The sequence below is a fragment of the Triturus cristatus genome, chromosome 10, assembly GCF_964204655.1.
Source record: "Triturus cristatus chromosome 10, aTriCri1.1, whole genome shotgun sequence".
NCBI classification, from domain to species: Eukaryota; Metazoa; Chordata; class Amphibia; order Caudata; family Salamandridae; genus Triturus; species Triturus cristatus.
The window spans coordinates 699,662,042-699,679,886 of record NC_140593.1 but is presented as its reverse complement, the minus strand read 5'-3'; the positions used below and the strand labels follow the sequence as shown (position 1 = coordinate 699,679,886).

At 41.5% G+C, this 17,845-nt stretch overlaps 1 protein-coding gene across 1 annotated transcript in view; it reads left to right on the top strand.

Moving 5' to 3' along the window:
- LOC146789911 (uncharacterized) overlaps positions 1-17,845 on the top strand; it is a 3,228,338-nt gene that overhangs the window by 3,061,400 nt on the left and 149,093 nt on the right. The window lies entirely within an intron of this gene.

The following is a 17,845-nucleotide window of genomic DNA, read 5'->3' as shown; positions in this document are numbered from 1 at the left end:
AGATTATCTATGGTTTACGTTAATGGTGTATGGACTCATTAGTACTGATGGAACACACAGGCAGTTTTAACTTGTGTTGCAGTGTAAAATGTATTTGAATAATGCCCCTTGCATTGCATTCTGGATTTAGAATTATTGATTTTAGCGTTGGTGTTTATGCTATTTTGCAATTTATCGTGTGTATGTTTCTAGTTTCATTCATGAAATGCACCTTGGGCGTCCTTATGTTTCCGACGGCAGACTTTTCTTCCAATATTCAGCATAGGTACAAATTGCATAAGACGACAGGTCGGGGCCATCGAGACATATTTTCTAGTGGGATTTTGAAATGTGTTTTTTGCTTGGCATGATGTTCAAGAATTAAACCTGGTGGTGAAGAATCAGAGAGAAATCTGTCATATGTACGTGAATATCAGTTTCCATCACTAAAACGTAAAGGTGAGCGGTAGCCTTTGGTGAAAGGCAGCAAGAGCCACCATTGACACGCATCACTCACATAGTGGAGCTGTGAGGACCCACACCCCAGTCAGTTCACCTTCTTAACTAGAGGTATGGAAAACAGATATTTCTGAAAAGGGAAAAAGTTTTCTCTAAACAATCAAATATTTATTTTATCATGTTCAGTGCTGGGTGTGTAGCAGTTCTTTTTTAAACAGGAGCAATAGAAAATGACGTCTACACCTTTCAATAATATTTGATTCTTTCAATTTCATGTTTAATTTAATTAATTTTATTTTAATTATGCTGGCCAGGCTTTGTGTAGAAAGCACAACAGATGTTAAATGAAATTGTCGTTCATCTAGGCTTTGTTGCTTCTGCTAATTAATGGTGTATAGAAAATTATGATTCGATGCCATATGTTGTCTTAAATGAGTACTATAGTTATCAATGTTTTATGTGAGATGATGTTTGGATTTTTGTGTGGTAATTCTGTTATTATATGCAATGGACTGTAGAGTGCATGTGTTGTCAGTCTTTGTACAAGTGGCACTTCAACACTTATAAACACTAACCAGCAATGTTTACTTTTTTCTGGCATTGGTTGCGCAATAAAATGGGTTAATGATTAAATAACTGGACCATCTAATATTCGAAAAAACACATCATTGTTTTTCCAACTCATCCTTTAAAAGTAATCAATAGCTGGGAAAATTGGGGGGTGCCAGAGATTGTGCACCAAGATGGCTGCGGAGAGAGAGACAGCTCCAGCGGCTGAACTAGAAACCCGCTTGAAATGCCTCATAAACCCCGACCGGAGTGCTGCATGGACAGACGGAGGGTGACAGGCCTCCTAAAGCAACACAATTAACCACCCATGATCCACTGCTGTGCACGAGGGTTATGATGCAGACCAGAGGAAGTGCACCCAGAGCCACAACATGGGGGCCTCGGAGCTGGGAGATGAGGTAGAGCCCGAGGGGATGGGTGCAGCCGCCTTGCTGCTCGAGTGATGTGTTGGAGTCTCAGGCAGGCTTCAGGGATGGCCAGACCAAGTAGTTGGGGAGAGGATGTGGTCCGTCGGCTTAAACTGCAGACTTTGGTGCTGGAAACCAGAGTTCGAGCCTCGAGGTCTCGTCCACATCCTGTGATTCTGGGCAAATCACTTCATCTCCCCGTGCCTGAATGTGTAATGTAAATACGGTGCCCATGTAAAGCGCTCCAATACCTTCGGGTCGAGTTCGCGCTATATAAATATGCAGCCAAAAAAAAGTCACTATGGCGATCTCGCAAGGACAACAAACAGGGCATTGATCCCTGCACCTGGCCAGTAAGCTTTGAACACTAAGGGGCAGATTTATGAGCCCCTTGCGCCACTTTTGCGTCACTTTTCCCATGTTAAAAGTGACGCAAAAGTGGCGCAAGGGGCTCATAAATCTGCCCCTAATTGAATAAGAATGCGAGATGAATGGAAAGTCAATCTCACATGGAACACAGATAGTGAGAGACAGCCCTGTGTGAAATGACCATGTCTGATGCCTGAATAGCAGTTTAGCACTATGAGGCCTGTTCTTTAATAAATTTCCTGAGGAATCTGGGATTCGAATATATGCATTATTGCTTCCTTGTTACACATGCCACCAAGAACATCACCCCATTAATGAGCATGGGGGAGGTGCAGGGCTCCACTGCTGGACACTGCTCCACAGAGGGGCAGGGCAGGTTTGGCAGCTGGCAGTCCCAGCACTCCACCCTGCTCTTGGGTTCTCCCTACATTATTATATTTTCCACCTTGCTTTTGGTCGGCAAAAACCTGGACTGTGGGGACTTGTGCATAACCAGATCCATGTCTCACCATCATGGGGAAAGCATACAACGGGCAATCAGAACTCCAGTTTGAATCCAAGAAAGTCGTTGAGTCACAGGGGAACTCAATTTTCTACTCTGCGCAGCTGAAATTTACATGTGCAGGGAAATCCACCTGTTCATAGACCCTCAGACGGAAGAACTCCTGAATTAGTTAGTCCATAAAAATTGGAACAGACATAGGGCCTCTGACTCTCACGTGCAACAACATGTCAGTAATGTTGATTGATACCTTAGGATACTGGAGGGAATGATTTCTCGGTGGATACAAATGTGATTCGACATGAACTGGTAATGTTCTCTGGTACTCTGGTAATGTTGATACACCTGGATCCGAGGTAGTACGACTGTGAACTGGATGCCAGTGAAATATATGCTTAGGTGAAACACCCAGGCCTCCAGTCGCTGATCATTTGGTTTTTGGTCAATCCTCTTAAATTTTGGGGTTAAGTGTGGGAGGAGGGCAGGAGCAGGGGTTTATTGTCAAAGTTCTATGTGTAAGAGTACTGAATAGGAATGATTATGCACCCCAATTACATTAGCAGAGATTCAAAGAACCATCAAGGACTTGAAAAACAATAAGACACAGGGTAGTGATGGCTTCAGAAGGGACTACATCAAGGATTATATTAAAGAGTTCACGCCTGATTTGCTAAAGGTCTAGGAAGAGGCTTTGGCTAGAGGTTGCTTGCCACAGATGATGCAAGAGGCTGTTGTGGTCATGGTCCTGAAACCTGATACACCTAATAAGTGTGGGTTATATTGCCCTTTATCGCTTAATAATATCAACAATAAAATTCTTGTCAAATTGCTGCCAGATAGATTTCACTACTGCATGGTTTGGGGCTACTGTATAAATCTGGGTTTATCCCTGGTAGATCAACTGCTGACTTACGGACATGATTTGTAACTGCACATCAAACAGACTCAGACATTAAGGTAGTAGCCGTATTCTAGATGCCAGCAAGAATTTCTATTCTATCACAGGGCAGTTCCTCTTCACCATGATGAAGAGAATGGGACTGGGCCGAGGCGTGGTGAGGCGAGGTGAGGTGGTTCTGGATATTATATATACTACCCATAGCTCAGGTGAGGGTGAATGAGATGTTGTCTGAACAAATAATCATTAAGAGGGGCATATGACAGGGTAGCTAGCCACTGTCACCAATGTTGTTTGCTTTGGCGATGGAGCCACTAGCTAGCTTAGTAGGGGAATTTCATGGCGAGGGGGTATTGCACTTGGTAGGTGTAGAATACTCTTGTCACTCTATACAATGGCATCATGCTCTTAGTCAGAAATCCCAAGGACACAATAATAGCATATGGCCCATGGTCTGGCCTTACTATTAACTGGGACAAATCCATTATGATACCTTTGACTGAGGGCACCAATGCTGTTTCATTGGATTACCCTAAAGGAGCTTCACTGGCTTCCAATGACTGCCAGAGCTCAGTTCAAGGCTATGTGCATTGTGCACAAATCTTTTCATCGAGCCGGCCCTGCCATCTTGTTCCCCTTTGTAGTGCCTTATGTCCCTCCCAGAGCCCTCCGCTCCGGCTCACTGCACCTAGCAACTACAACAAAGGTTATCAAAGCTCGTTGGGGCGGCCGCTCCTTCTCACACACTGCCGCCAAACTATGGAATTCCCTTCCTTTGAGTATTAGACAGATCAACAATAGGCTGGCATTCAGGAAAGCCCTAAAAACGTATTTGTTTGTAAAAGCGTGTTAATGTACCTTGGAGCTCGTCATAGTAATCTGCTGAAGCGCGACGAGGCCTCCGGGTAGTTACGCGCTATATAAATATAATTTTTTATTTCATTTCATTACCCCACACAGTGGAGTGTGAACATGGTTAGAAATTTGAATGTACAGTACCACTGGGATGCAGACACACTGTATCACCCCATTATGAAATGGAAAGGGGTCTGGTGGTGCCAATCCCATTACATGTATTTTAGCAAGGTGAGGTTTGGCAGCTACTGTAGAGATTGATGCCATGTACTCACCGTTGATGACATTAGTTTATAACCCATGACTGAAAGTGACTTGCGAACCTGCCGCTGAAACAAAGACTATACAATAGACAACTCCGAACTTTGGGAGATATGTATAGTTCTGGAAAATATTTAACATTACAGGAGTATAAGGAATGCCCTAGACGTATACCATCAGCTGACCCACACAGTTTGGCAGTGGTTCCCAGTTTATCTGTAGGAGCCGGATGAATGGAAATTGCTGACGCTCACAATTTTCACACCAGGTTAATTTCAGTTATGTATGCCGCGATCATAAAGAACATGCCGAGAACAGAGATCCAAAGTAAGGTGAGAGCCATCTGGATTGAGGATATAGGAGACAAAATATGGGCTTACTGCTATATTAAACCCAGCTGCTGTACGCAAGTGGTAGGCACAGTCTTCTGCATGTTGAATATCTGTATAGAACATATAACACCCCAATTAGTATGTATGAACAGGGTCTGATGGCTAACACAAGCTGTCAGTGAGGCACTGCCCCAGAGACAGGATTTTACCATTAGTCTGGCGGTGAGCCTTTACTAGGCTGCTGGTTTGAGACGTTTGATGCTATGACTGATGCCAATCAGAGGCAAGACCACTATTAGTGCTGTTGGGTTATGTAAAGAACTTTTCCAAGATACATAGGAGGTGTGTGATGCTGGCACAGCTGATGGCCAAAAGAAGGGTGGCATTATGCTGGAGTAGGGGCAGGGGAGGACTCGGCGAACTACCTGTAGTGTAATACCCAGTCAGAGACATACAACATGCACGACCAAAGTCATTCCAGGGACATTTGGGACCCCTGAGACACTACTTATTGGTGGGGGAAGGTGGTCCTACTGGTGTCTCTGAACAAATGTCAGTAGACAAACCTTTAAATACAGAATTATGCATTGACTCTGTACCTATGTGACATTAAACTAAGTATTACCGTAAGATACCTGATATACTGCTTGTTGCCCGATTTGACTGTAACCACTCCATTTATGATTCATGGTTTGATTGTTACCACATGAATGAAACCAGTTGGAATGGTTTGGTTAAGGATAAAATGGTTCTAAATAAGTTGATAAAATAGGTACAAAATTAGCACAAATTCAAAATTCTAAAATAAGCCTGTGTTACTTCACAATATAAACGGAAAATGAAAAAGGTATCAGATGATACCACTAGTTGTAAAATTGTATTCTCTTTTCATTTTTAGCTACCACCATGGGCTAACCAACATGTTGTAGAAACAAATAAAAGGCATTTTGAGGGGCTTATTTACAAGCCCATTGTGCAGCCAGGCGTCACTTTTATTGATGCACCGACAGCGCAATGGGCTTACCATATTTACAAGGCCATGTGAAGTAACCCTGCATGACTTTTCATGGCCTTGTAAATATGTGTCCCTTTCGCACATAACTCTGTGTGAAAGGAGCGTCCATTGGGTGTTGCTGTGTGTGTTCCCACGAAACATCCACGAAACTTGATGCATTCCCAGATTTACAACATTTTGTAAACCTGGGAATGCGTCATAATCCTATGCCTTCCCATGGGAGGCATAAGGAGGTACAATGAGGAGAAATACTTCTATTTCTTCTCGTTTTTTCCTTTTTCTGTGTGTGCTGAATTCTGGAGCTTGCTTAGAAAGAGGAAAACACCTTTAATTATTGTGGCGCAGGAAGGTGTCCCTTCCTGCACAAAAACAACATCCCCTCAGCACAGGCACCCTTGTAAAATGATGCAAGGGTGTCTGCACTGGCGCACAGCTGCTGTTTGTGCGCCTGTGCAGTGGAGAAAGACAGGAATGCATCATATCTTGTGGATAAGGTGCTTTTCTGCACTTTTATTTTGACAAGAGGTGGCACAGCAGGAAGGCTTGCTGCACTGCTGTGTATCAAAATATTGTAAATGAGGTCCTGAGAGTGAGCATGGTCAATGTAATGTTGACTGCTGTAAGCATAGTGCTTGTGAGCACAGCCACAAAAGAATGCATTGCTTCTTCATTTTGGCATTTAATTGTAAATATGGGATCTTATGCCCAATTTAAATTTAGAAAGCACAATGAGTGCTTTTTGTTCTTCAATAAAGAATTAGCAAATCATTTAGGGTTTTGTGGTAACTGAACCCAACCACCTATCTTTCATCTCCCACATCAGTCTTAAAGGATAGAAAATGGCAGTTTCTCAGTGGCAGAACTGTCACCAGCTCGTCATCAAGAGAACCATCCTGATTGCTAAAGCCAGAGGACTTGGCATCGGAAGACCCAACCTAGAACGGATGGAGCCTTCCAAAGCCCTGTCCGCTGTCTTGTTGTGCCTATGTGCGGCCACCTTGTATATAATGGCAGTCGTGGGTAGGAAACGTGCAAAATTGTCATCCACACGCTGGTAGACAATTCTTTAGGCATCAGATACATGCTTCTTTTCCTCCGAAAAAAGATCCCATCATCAAGGGATAAGCTCCAATGAAATGCAGCTTAGACGTCATCACCTTTTCTAGGGGGGGGGGTGTTCTTTTTTCTTTTTTTCTTGCTGAAGCACTCCTATTTATGAAGTAGAAGTTTCTTTGGCAAATGTAAAACAATGGGCGTACTGGTTTCAGCATCCAAGAGGCATTCCTGACATTTATTTATGGTAGAAAAGGAGGATTAGGGCCTGTCACTTAGCATGCCATGTTTTTCCAGTAATGCCTGCACCAATACTGATGCACGAAAAGCAGTAGTAAAAAGCTCATCACATTCAAAGCAATGAGCTTTCTACCTGCCGTCCGGAATTGTATTAGGTACTGTTGGAATGTTGGTATTAATTTTGGAGGGGTGGCCCCTACACAATTTTTTCAGGCCTATGCACCGCTATGCTCACCCCAAACCCTGATGGCTACTACAAAAGTAGCAGGTATGTGCCAGGGAAATGTGTGTGAAGTACAAACAGTAACAACAGAAATATGTATTATGGACAAAGGCAGCAAAATAACTAAAATCAGATAAGAATAACCTAAGCTAGGATTTTTTAAAGTTTTAGAGCAAAAAACACCTACAAAAAATAAATAACCATTTAAAAATATCAGTCTTCAGCATAATTGCACACTAACCCAGATAGAGCAGAGATGAATACACTAAGTGCATTGTCCTAGTCAAAGTTTTTACTTTTAAACTACTTTTTCCAGAGGTCAGTGTCTTCCAGCAGAGTTCAGTCCAAGCTTTAAGAAAGTGGGTGTCCTTTGACATCATGAAAGTTATTGGCAAGCTCCGGATGAATCTGTTGGTTTTGGCACCAAAAGCTCCAAATGGGACAAAGATGGATTTCATATCAGCAATGATCACTTCACCACAAGGATAGATTTGCTGTCTCACCACAGACCAAGGTTTTCCTTCAAATTTAGTTACTTTTATAGTTCTCAAAATCCTCCAGCGGGGGCAAGGCTGTACACAGTCAGGGTTCTATGAGACTGCATACCTTCATCCGTAGATCCCGCTGATTCTGTTTTCAGCACAACAAGAAGTTCCAAGCAGGATGCATATTTTTATTTTGCCTGCCTTAGGTTAGACCACCCTGTGACAAGTCTGAGTATCTTGTCCCTCTCCTCCAGAGGTGGAGACAACGACCCACGTTTCTGAAACCATTTGAAAAGTTATTTGTAGTCACTCCTGGAGACCTCATGTTCCCCAGGACAAGATTCTAGGCAACAGTTATGTTTCCAGTCAGGGATTTCTATAGTACCTTGTCCTCTGTGGTCAGCCCGCTTTCTTGGAGTAAGGAGTATTTCTACTTTTTATGTTCCAGGAGCAGGTAAACGGTAGGTCAACCATCTGGCCCTTACAGACCTGTTCCCTGGGTCGCAGCAGGAGTGACCTTCTTCATGTATAGTCTTCCTAGGTCAGGAATGTTCTAAGGCGGTAATGGTGAGGGGCAAGTCTTACCTTGTACTCTGTCCATTGATTAGAAAAATCTCTTACCCAATCCAGTCAACTTTCCTACCCTATGCCCACTTGCTAATGCAGACCTTCCTCCTTCTGTATCTTTCTTTTCAATTTTCCAACAACCTAAAATTAAAAATAGCTAACCACTTCTTCCACCAGTAGTTCTTTGGTTCTCTCTAAACACACCTCCATTTCAATGAGATATACTCCCTCTGTGAAGGCCAAGAACCATTTTTCCCCTTTGGGCACTGGAGGCAGGGCATTTAGGAGGGCGTTGGGAATTTTGTCAGTGCAGATACTGTCAGCCCAATTTGGGATCTCAAAGTCAAAAGGGATAGTGTGAAAGTTCTCGTTTGCTCTCCCAGCTGTTCCTATACCTTTTCTGTTATGTTAAAAAGTTTTTATAAAGCGCTCGTATACCCCCGAGGGCATCTTGATGCTAGCTCACTGCAGAGATGGTTGATTCCTATTACACATCCAACTGTTGATTAAACCCCAGCCTTCATAGGCCCAGAGGCCAGGTTGTTGTTTTCTGAATAGCATGGCTGTTTACCCCAGCCAGGAATGAGCTACTGAGTTTCAGAAGTTTGCAAAATTCTGATTTTGCTTTTAAAAACAGATATAGAAAACAGGATGGAAAATAAATAACATCATTTTGCTAGCATTTTTCTAGGTGGAGATATAAATAAAGGATTTCAGTTATACCTAGGCCCTGTGTTCCCTCTAAGGTGCATGCCTGTGAGTCTATGCAGAGAGAGAGATATTTATCAGTGAGCAGGAGGCTGGGAAGAGTGCACATTTTGAAATATTTTATCAGCCATAAAAGAAGAAGAAAGGTGATCTTGACATGCTGTGTGGAAAGTAGACTGAAACAATCAGAAGCTAGAAAGACAAGAAAGTCAGAGAACAGAAATAAAGGTATCTTGTGTTGATTTTGTCACTGCTTACACTTTAGTCATGTTCTGTGTCAGCCATTTTGTAGTGCTATTGTGTCTCTGTTGAATCCATCCGCAGAGCCAAGAGCTTCCACTGTCTAACCAGCAATTCAACCCACTGTTCTCTTGAATGTGTGTTGATTACTCACGCCATAATTTATTGCAATGTGGAAGCAAATATTATTACTATGCGAGCAAGAATATGACAAGCCTTATCTGCTTTATCAGCTTTCAGCATTAATATGTGCACAGTCCAGTCCTCTCTGAGCCTCTAAGCACTTAGCCATGCAACTTATGATTCATTTGGCCATACCAACATGTCCATACCTGTTTCTAATCCTTCCTATCTTCTCTACTATGTAAAAATAATATTTCAATTTTTGTAAGTTGCTCGAGTTTAGAGAACAGGTTTTGAAAGTTCGTATTAAAGCAATAGAAACAGTAAAATATACCAAAGTCCATCATGCAAACTTACATCTACTGAAATGTCACATTATCATGCATCCCTGCAGTAATTGATCCTGCTTTGTTTGCATGCTCATTTCTCATATTTGCTAGTTGAAGCTCAGCAAAACAGTAAGATTAAGTAACAAATAAACATTAAGCTAAGGATTCATTAAGTGATTGTTCATCTACTCTTTAACATGTCTTTTGGTAGAACGATAAAAAAAATCACCATGTGTCCATTATATTATATGGTACATTGCTATTACTGAACAAAACACAGTGATAAAAATCCATAGTTAGCAAGAATCATAAAATCTTGAAATTATTTCGCAGTTCCATGTGAAATACAAGTTCAGTCATTGTAGTGCCAGCTACCAAACCACTCTGCGGGGCGTTACCATGGTGAGGACCTCTAGGACTATGCAGCAAAATCATCTAATTTATGCAGCAAGGGTAGATAAATTATGTAAGAAAAGGCAAATTATGTGACATTCTGTGGCAGTAGTATTTTCATCCATTTGAGCTACAAACAACATTTATACTGACCATATTTAGGAAGAGGTTATCTCAATAAACTACTCTGTTGTGATGTAACTGAGAAAGGGAATTCAATTAGTAGAGAGGAAACCTTATTGGCACCAAAGATTGAAAAGAAATGCTCAAAACACAACAGAATTTATTACAACACCGAGTCCGGCAAACACAAGGAGATGATGGACCGAGTGCTGAAACTTTTCAAACATTCACCCCCAGTCACAGATCTGGGTTGAATCCATCATCGTTCTTTAGCTCACTTCGCCACCCCAGTTCAGACAAAGCTATATACAAATCAGTCTTGACCCTGTGCCTTATGGCAAGTATAAAGTCATTTACCGCAGGCAGAACAAAAAGAAACATGGCTGATGTCACGAGGAGGATTTTGGAAGTGTGGTTCTTGTAAAACATGTCACATGTAGCCATAGTAAGAAAACTCACACAGTGCCATACTTTAGACAGAAAACATAGAACAATAAAGCAGATAATTCATTCAAGTCATCAACATCGAGCCTGAGCAATAGATGGTATCAGAGAACCTAGAAGAATGTTCAGTGGGAACAGAAAACATAGAATAATGATCTTTGTGGGGTACTTAATAAAGCAGACAATATATTATTAACATTGAGCCAGGGTAAGGAATAGGAGCAAAATGACATAGGAAAAGTTTGAAAAAATATAGCAGGTGATCACACATTGCAAGATTGTAGGAAGTAACACTGAAAGTGTGTATAATACAGAAAGGCAATGGACCACATAAATAAATATCATATAACTCTATGTACAAATTGAATTCTTGTTCCCTAAAATAGTGTTACTAAAATTAACTTGTGTGAAGTCTAATAACCCAGAACCTCGACAGTGCTTTGACCCACAGTCATTCAGGGATCCTAATCAGGACAGAAAAATTAAGAGTAGTGGTCTGTAAGTAAGACTAGATGAAATACAATGAGAGGATGGAAAATTATTGTTCGTATCCTCAGACCTAAGCTCTATAAACCTGGAATAAATTGTTGATGATAGATAAAACCAAACTCACAATGTTGTTTTGAAACAGAACCATCACCCACTCTATCTTTGTCATGCTTCACCATCAGGTCCCATCCTAGTACTAAATCCTAGAATGAGTTTGACCTAATTAGAAAGAGGACTTAGATAATTCTTGTTCTGGAGGGTATTCTAGAGATTAAAAATACCTAGTGGCTACCAACTTAGCCCTTTTTTTTGGGTGTCACTGGTAAGAATACAATAAAATAATAATTTGTGTTGTGGATGCCAGTGGATGTAATTATCCAAGCACCCTTTGTGTACACATGTTTGAGATGTCTGATACAAAGCAACTATGGGTCCATGACTTTCATCAGGCCTAATTAATGATCTTTATCAGTGTTTGTTATCTCTCCTTTCCCTAGCAGTTTGGTATGTGCTTAGGATAAGGATTTAGGTTTAAGTTTATTAATCATGATTTTAGTTAGTTAAAACCATTACATGACATTAGCACACAATACTAACCAGTAAACAATCAGTTAAAAGAATAAGCGCATGCTAAAACATAAGGTCACTTCAGTGAATTTCCTGATTAATTCAGTGTGCACAAAGTAAAGTGCTAGTGCATGAGATCCTCTATAATGAGCCTTAACACTACTTAAAAGCTAATGCACAGCAGCTAAAACTGAAGGAAGGGTTGAATATTACAGAATAAAGTCACTTCAGTGAGTGCTCTGATTAATTCAACTACACACAAGGTAAAGTGCAAGTGTGTGAGCTCTTCGATAAATGAGCTTAAAACTACCTGAAAAGCTAATCAGCAGATAAAACTGAAGAAAGGGTCACATATTACCAGAATGAAATAAATACAAAGTTAAATTTGCTTGCTAATCACTAAAAGAATCTACATTTCGGCTCCTTAGTTGAGACAGACAAACACACAATAAAGTTCAGGTGCATAGAAATTGCAGATGAAAAGGGGAAAGCCTTTAGGACATACTGGCACATGCATCAAGCTAGGATTTTGCGAGTCCTTAATATCGAATATTAAGGATTCGCAATTAAGATTAAGGACTCACAAAATCCTATGCATGTAGGAGTCGCTATAATAATAGATATTCCTACACATTCCTTATTTGCGACTCACAAAGTGCGAGTCGCAAATAAGGAATAGCTTCCCATTCATTCCTATGGCCCTGTGGCCCATAGGAATGAATGGAAAATTGCAAGCTCAATTTGCGAGTACCAATAGGTACTCGCAAATTGCTCATGCAATTTCAGGGTGCAAGGGTGTAAAAAGGACACCCTGTTGCACCCCTGGAATTGGCCTGTGCACATATGTTGCGCATGTGTGCACAACATGAAACTTTGAAAAATGCACAAAAGTGCTTTTTCAAAGGTTTTGCAAATTACCATGAAGTTCAACTTCATGGTAATTTGCGCCCCCTATTACCGAAATCGCTGTTTTTTTTTACTTTAATGCATTGCATTTAAGGAATCTCTATTTGGATTCCTTAAATGCAATCGCAATTTAAGTAATCGCAATTTAGAGATTACTTAAGTTGCGATTTTTGCATTTGGGATGATGCATCCCAAATGCAAAAATACCGGTCGCAAAGGGGCAGATTCTGAGAATCTGCCCGTTTGTGACCGGTTTTTCCTTTGATGCATGTGCCTGATAGTTCCTCGATTTGTGACCACTTTAAATTGTTGCACAACAGTGGTAATACATTTTACCAGGTATGCTATTACTTGGGGGGCTCTGACCTTACAAGCAGAACAGCAAGAGTTTGCAGCATGTTCTTACTACGTTAGCATTAAAGAGATTGCGTAAAAGCTTCCTGTGCGCCGGTTGCAAAATTGGGCATATGCATATTATGTGCAAGAAAGATTAGTCTGACTCCTGACACAGCCTGCATGATAGTGAAGTGTGTTTTGGGGCCCATGTTTTTTTCTTGATGGTAACATGCTGAATCTTAATGTTAAAAATCTAGATTTATAAAAGCCTTTGATGGTTTCCAGGAGATAGCTCTGAGGCATTGGCGATTTGTATGTGTTGATGCATAGCCATGAGTGTCTGCTCTGTATTTGTTCACTGCAAGTTTAAAAGTGTGATGTGGTAAGTGTGCTTCACACAGTTGTTGTGAGGCCAGCACTTCTAAAGCCTCACTTCTCGCCTTGGCCCAACAATTTGTTTTACTGTTATGCTGAATCTCCTTCCATATTAATGGTTTTAGAGAGTTGTGAGGGATCATTCTTACGGATGACAAGTACTTGAGAAGATCACTTTGCTGTGCTAGTCTTTGCTCGTGGAACCCAAAATCTAACCAGAGTTGTGCCGGTGATGTGTGTTATGAGAAATGGAATGGCAGGCGGGAGAGTTTACACTGGGTGTTATTCAAAAATAGACTTTGTTTCCCAGAAAGGCTTCTGATCCATAAGACAGTGATTGGTTAAGTTTTGCCTTGTTTGCTGTCAGAGTTAGTTTCCAAGTTGGGGTAGGAAAGTTGCTGTGTAGTTTTTGACAACCGGCAATCAGAGAAGCAATCAAGGTTTTAGAGAGTTTAGAAGGAGCGTGGGAGAGTGGCACTAATTTAGCCAAACCCCAAGGTATTTATAGTTGGGGCATCTTTTTACTGTACTGCTTTCCAGGTACCATTCGCCCTCCTTTTTGCAGCCGTTCCTGAAGATGGCTATTTTAAAATTTGTCTAGGTTAACTGTCATCTGGTTTGTTACACAGTGAAGCACGTTTTGCAGACAAATTGGAGTTAAATTAATAAGAACTATATTGGGGGCATATTGCAGTGACCTCAACGGGTGTTGACCAAGTTTTGAGCACAGATCTGAGTTGAACAGATTGAACAATGTTGGAGCAAGGACACAGCCTTGTCTTAAGCCTTGTCTTGTTAGAATTGTTTGAGTTAGGTCCTTATTTGTTCCCAGGCTAACCTTTCCCAAATATAAGAATACAGTGGTTGTAGTGCTCACAGAAGGTTAACTGGGATGTTCCAGGATGCCAATTTACGCTACAGCAGAATCCTGTCAACATGGTTGAAGGCGTTTGAAAATCAATAAAGCACTGGTAGAGCAGTTGTTTTTTCTGGCTATGTTTCACTAGGTTGTCTGTCATGTTTGAACAAGGACAGAAACCTGTTTGATTGTGAGGGAGCCGGCCTGGTTCCTTCAACCAGTATTCTAATTCCAGCAGTAGGATGCCGGTGAAGACTTTTGCATCAGTGTCTAATAATGCAATCAAGCAATAGCTGTCTTGGGCAAAATAAGGGCCTTTTTTTGAATGAGTGGTGGATTGACCCTCGCCAACACTCTGTTATGTGATTTTCACGGAGGCAGTAGTTGAATAGTTGGCAGAGTATTTTGCACAATAAGTCCGGATCATGCTTGTAGATTGAGGTGGGAACCCCGTTTGGACCAGGTGCCCCATTGCCTCTTATTTTCTTTATTTGTGCCATGATAGTGGCTTTGGAAAGGGCAAGAACTAGAATGCCTGCCTTGTTGTATATACATGTCTAGGCTAGTTTGTTGCTGTGATCTAATATTCCAATATGTGCAATCCACCTTTGTTATGGGACGTTATTACCAGCATACAAGTGGGCCGTGATCTAGCTGACTGATCAGAGCCTACAATGATTTGTTGTGTTTTGACTTGCAGGATTATACAATTTCAATCCAGTTTTGCTCGTTTCTTGCATGCTTTGCCTCCCAAATACCTTTCTTATATTCCTTCCTGATCTCTGTAAATGTGGGAGAAGGATATGCATACAAGTGTCGCTTTGTCTTTGCAGCTTTGCATATGATAAAGGAAACTCATAACATGTTGGCTTTCTTCTCAGGAACAGTACAAACATATATCACTGTCTCTTGGATAGGAACACAAACAAAACATATATTGGTGTATACACTCAATACAGTTCTTTTCCTTATTTCTGCCCAGTTTGAGCAAGGGAAATGTTATGCAATTTGCAACTATTAGTATATAGAGACACCACACACAGTGTGCAAATTGATGAGTTGGGCACACATCAGTGCCATGTATGTGATGAAACCATGACACACTCTTGTTAATTATCACTCATCCTGAGCCTAAAATTCCTTGGCTGTCCTAGCAGTATGAAGTGGGAATGGCTCTGCAGTCAAAGACTGTAGGTGGAAAAATAAGTAAAGTCAGTAAAATCCAATTGTCTCAAATCAGCTAGGAAATTACCCACAAAGTTCCACCACACACTCATTCACTCCTACCTCTATCTTCAAGGACGCTAGGCCATCACTGATCTACATATTCTTCCTGTCTTCTGCAGAGATGTTTGTAAAACATGCCCAGCTTACTGATATACTTTCTAAGCCTGATGCAGTAGAGCGTTAAGTGCTGGATATGCCCACTGCAGACATGTCACCGCCCTTGTTTGTGACATCATGCATTTCACTGTTCCCTTGGGTATTTTAGTCCTGCAGACAAGCAGGGCTTCTTCTTTTGTGGCAGGGTGGTCATCTTTATACAGCTCAAAACAATGGAGCAGTGTCTCTCCAGAGAAACTTTTCCAACAGGAATATAATAGCATATATCATAGCTTCTAATAGGAAGAAACAAAGCAGTGCAAATGTTTGACAATTAATATAAATTATCCATAAGTATAGTGACAGAGATTAATGACTATAATGAAGGATAAGCATGCCATTTTTTATACCTACACTGATGTTAAGTGGTGGGATGATATGACAAGTAGATATGGAATACATGTGCTCAGACCTAAGAATACCTCAATTGAACACCATCTGGGAACTCGAAGTAGAAGCAATGAGACACAGTTGGTTATGTTAGCAATTGGTGGAATTAAATTAATGCCAAAGGATATCTCTATTCAGTCCAAATAATTCGTTTGTAGGCAGGACACCAAATCGCTGTTCTCTTTCGAGGAGTGTTCGGATGTGATTTTTATTGGAACTCAACTTTTCAATAATCAACCATTGAAAGTAATCTTGAGAGTGATTATGGTCCACAAAATGGGTGGTCAGTTTCGTTGCTCTTTTTGTTGGTGCAGAAAATGGGTTCTGTCCATATTCTTCCCCAGGATTTTTATCATTTGACTACCTTTTTTGGCTTTTACTATGGGCAAGTCTCACAATCAGAGTCTCACTAATTGTAAATTCATGATATATGGAGTGCTAACTGACAGTGTCTGCTTTTAAGGTAAGGTTGCTGCTGTACAGCAAAGGTAGGAGGCTCCAGGATATGTCTCTGCAAGTGTGCAGGCTGCTTGTGTAAGATTAACATCTTGTGCACCCCTGTATCTGTGGACAGAGAAGACTCTTCAAGGATCAGTTCTGACCTGAGGAAGACCTTATAATGTAACTGGGCATTCATAGTGTAAGTCTGTAGTGCTTACTGAAGGTATTGGGTATTACACATTAAAGGGGAAATCTGTACTAAAGTAAATTTTCACTCTGCTTCGGCCTACAGGGTTCAGCGAGGTGTAAATTTATCGGTAACCTTGCACCCTGAGTGTAGATTTATCATCCCTAACATCATGTCTTCACTCCTTATGACACTTACAAATTATCATATTAACACGTATCAGCTAATAATCAGATTCCAGACCTTTGTTCCACCCTACTGGAGCAAATTAATTATTTTGTTCCCCAACAGGAAGATCTTAGGCCTTCCCACACAATAGATCAACAGTGCTTAATCCAGTTACCGGGAAAGTAAGCAGTGGAGAGGAATTCTGCATCTGTTAATTAGCAATAAACACAGCACCTGGGCTGGGACAACCCGAACTCTGGAGCTAACCCAAAAAGGGACTTGCCTTTGAAGTTTTGGAGGACAGGGATCAAGTAGCTGTGTCAGCAAGGGGCAGAGCTGAGGCTCCAGGGTAGATCTTTCCTTAGACCACTTGTAGTCACTATATTGGGTTGTCCAAGAATTTTGTGCAGAAGAGTATGATTTGCCAGGGGTGCAGGGCTTCTAGAACCTTTCACTCCCAAATAAAAATCTTTGCAAAAAGGAAAGACAAACGAGTAGACACTTGGCCTAGGATCGACACAGGCGAAATAATGCACAGATGTAAGGAGAAGCCATGTGATGCCCTGCAAGGATGGACATTAGGACTTTGACTTCAACTGACCCACAGGACAAGGATAGGTATCTTCAGGATCAGTTGCACTACCCCCTTTTTGTCCTGTTTGGGGTAAAAGAGCTGCTGGGGGGTTGTGGGATGGGTCCCCTGGAGCTTCTGTGGATGGTCCCTTAACTCTCCAAATACAAAGGTGCCCTTCCAGGAGCCAGAATGCTAGGATCTGTGGTATATGGCATGGAGGTTGTTCTGCTGACTGGCTGTGAAGAGGTTGTGGAAGATAGATCACACACAGGAGAGTGCACCAGTAGTCCAGGCCTTTGCAGGTATATGGTGCAGGGAGTTGTAAAAGCCCAGCTCCCCATGAAAAACATCACTTTGGAGGTCAGAAGACCTACAGAAAATGCTCCTGATGGCAAGGGCTGGCGACCAGGAACAAATAAGCCCAAGATCATGAAAATCAGCCCTGCAGGCATTGGAAATTGCATAGTAAGCCTGGGCCACTGGAAAAAAATGGAAAGGAAGCAAAGAGCGTAGCAATGTTCCGAAAATCCCTCTGGGGTGAGCCAGGGAACCATGGTTGACACTAGCTCAATAATCACTTTGATATTGATGGGGG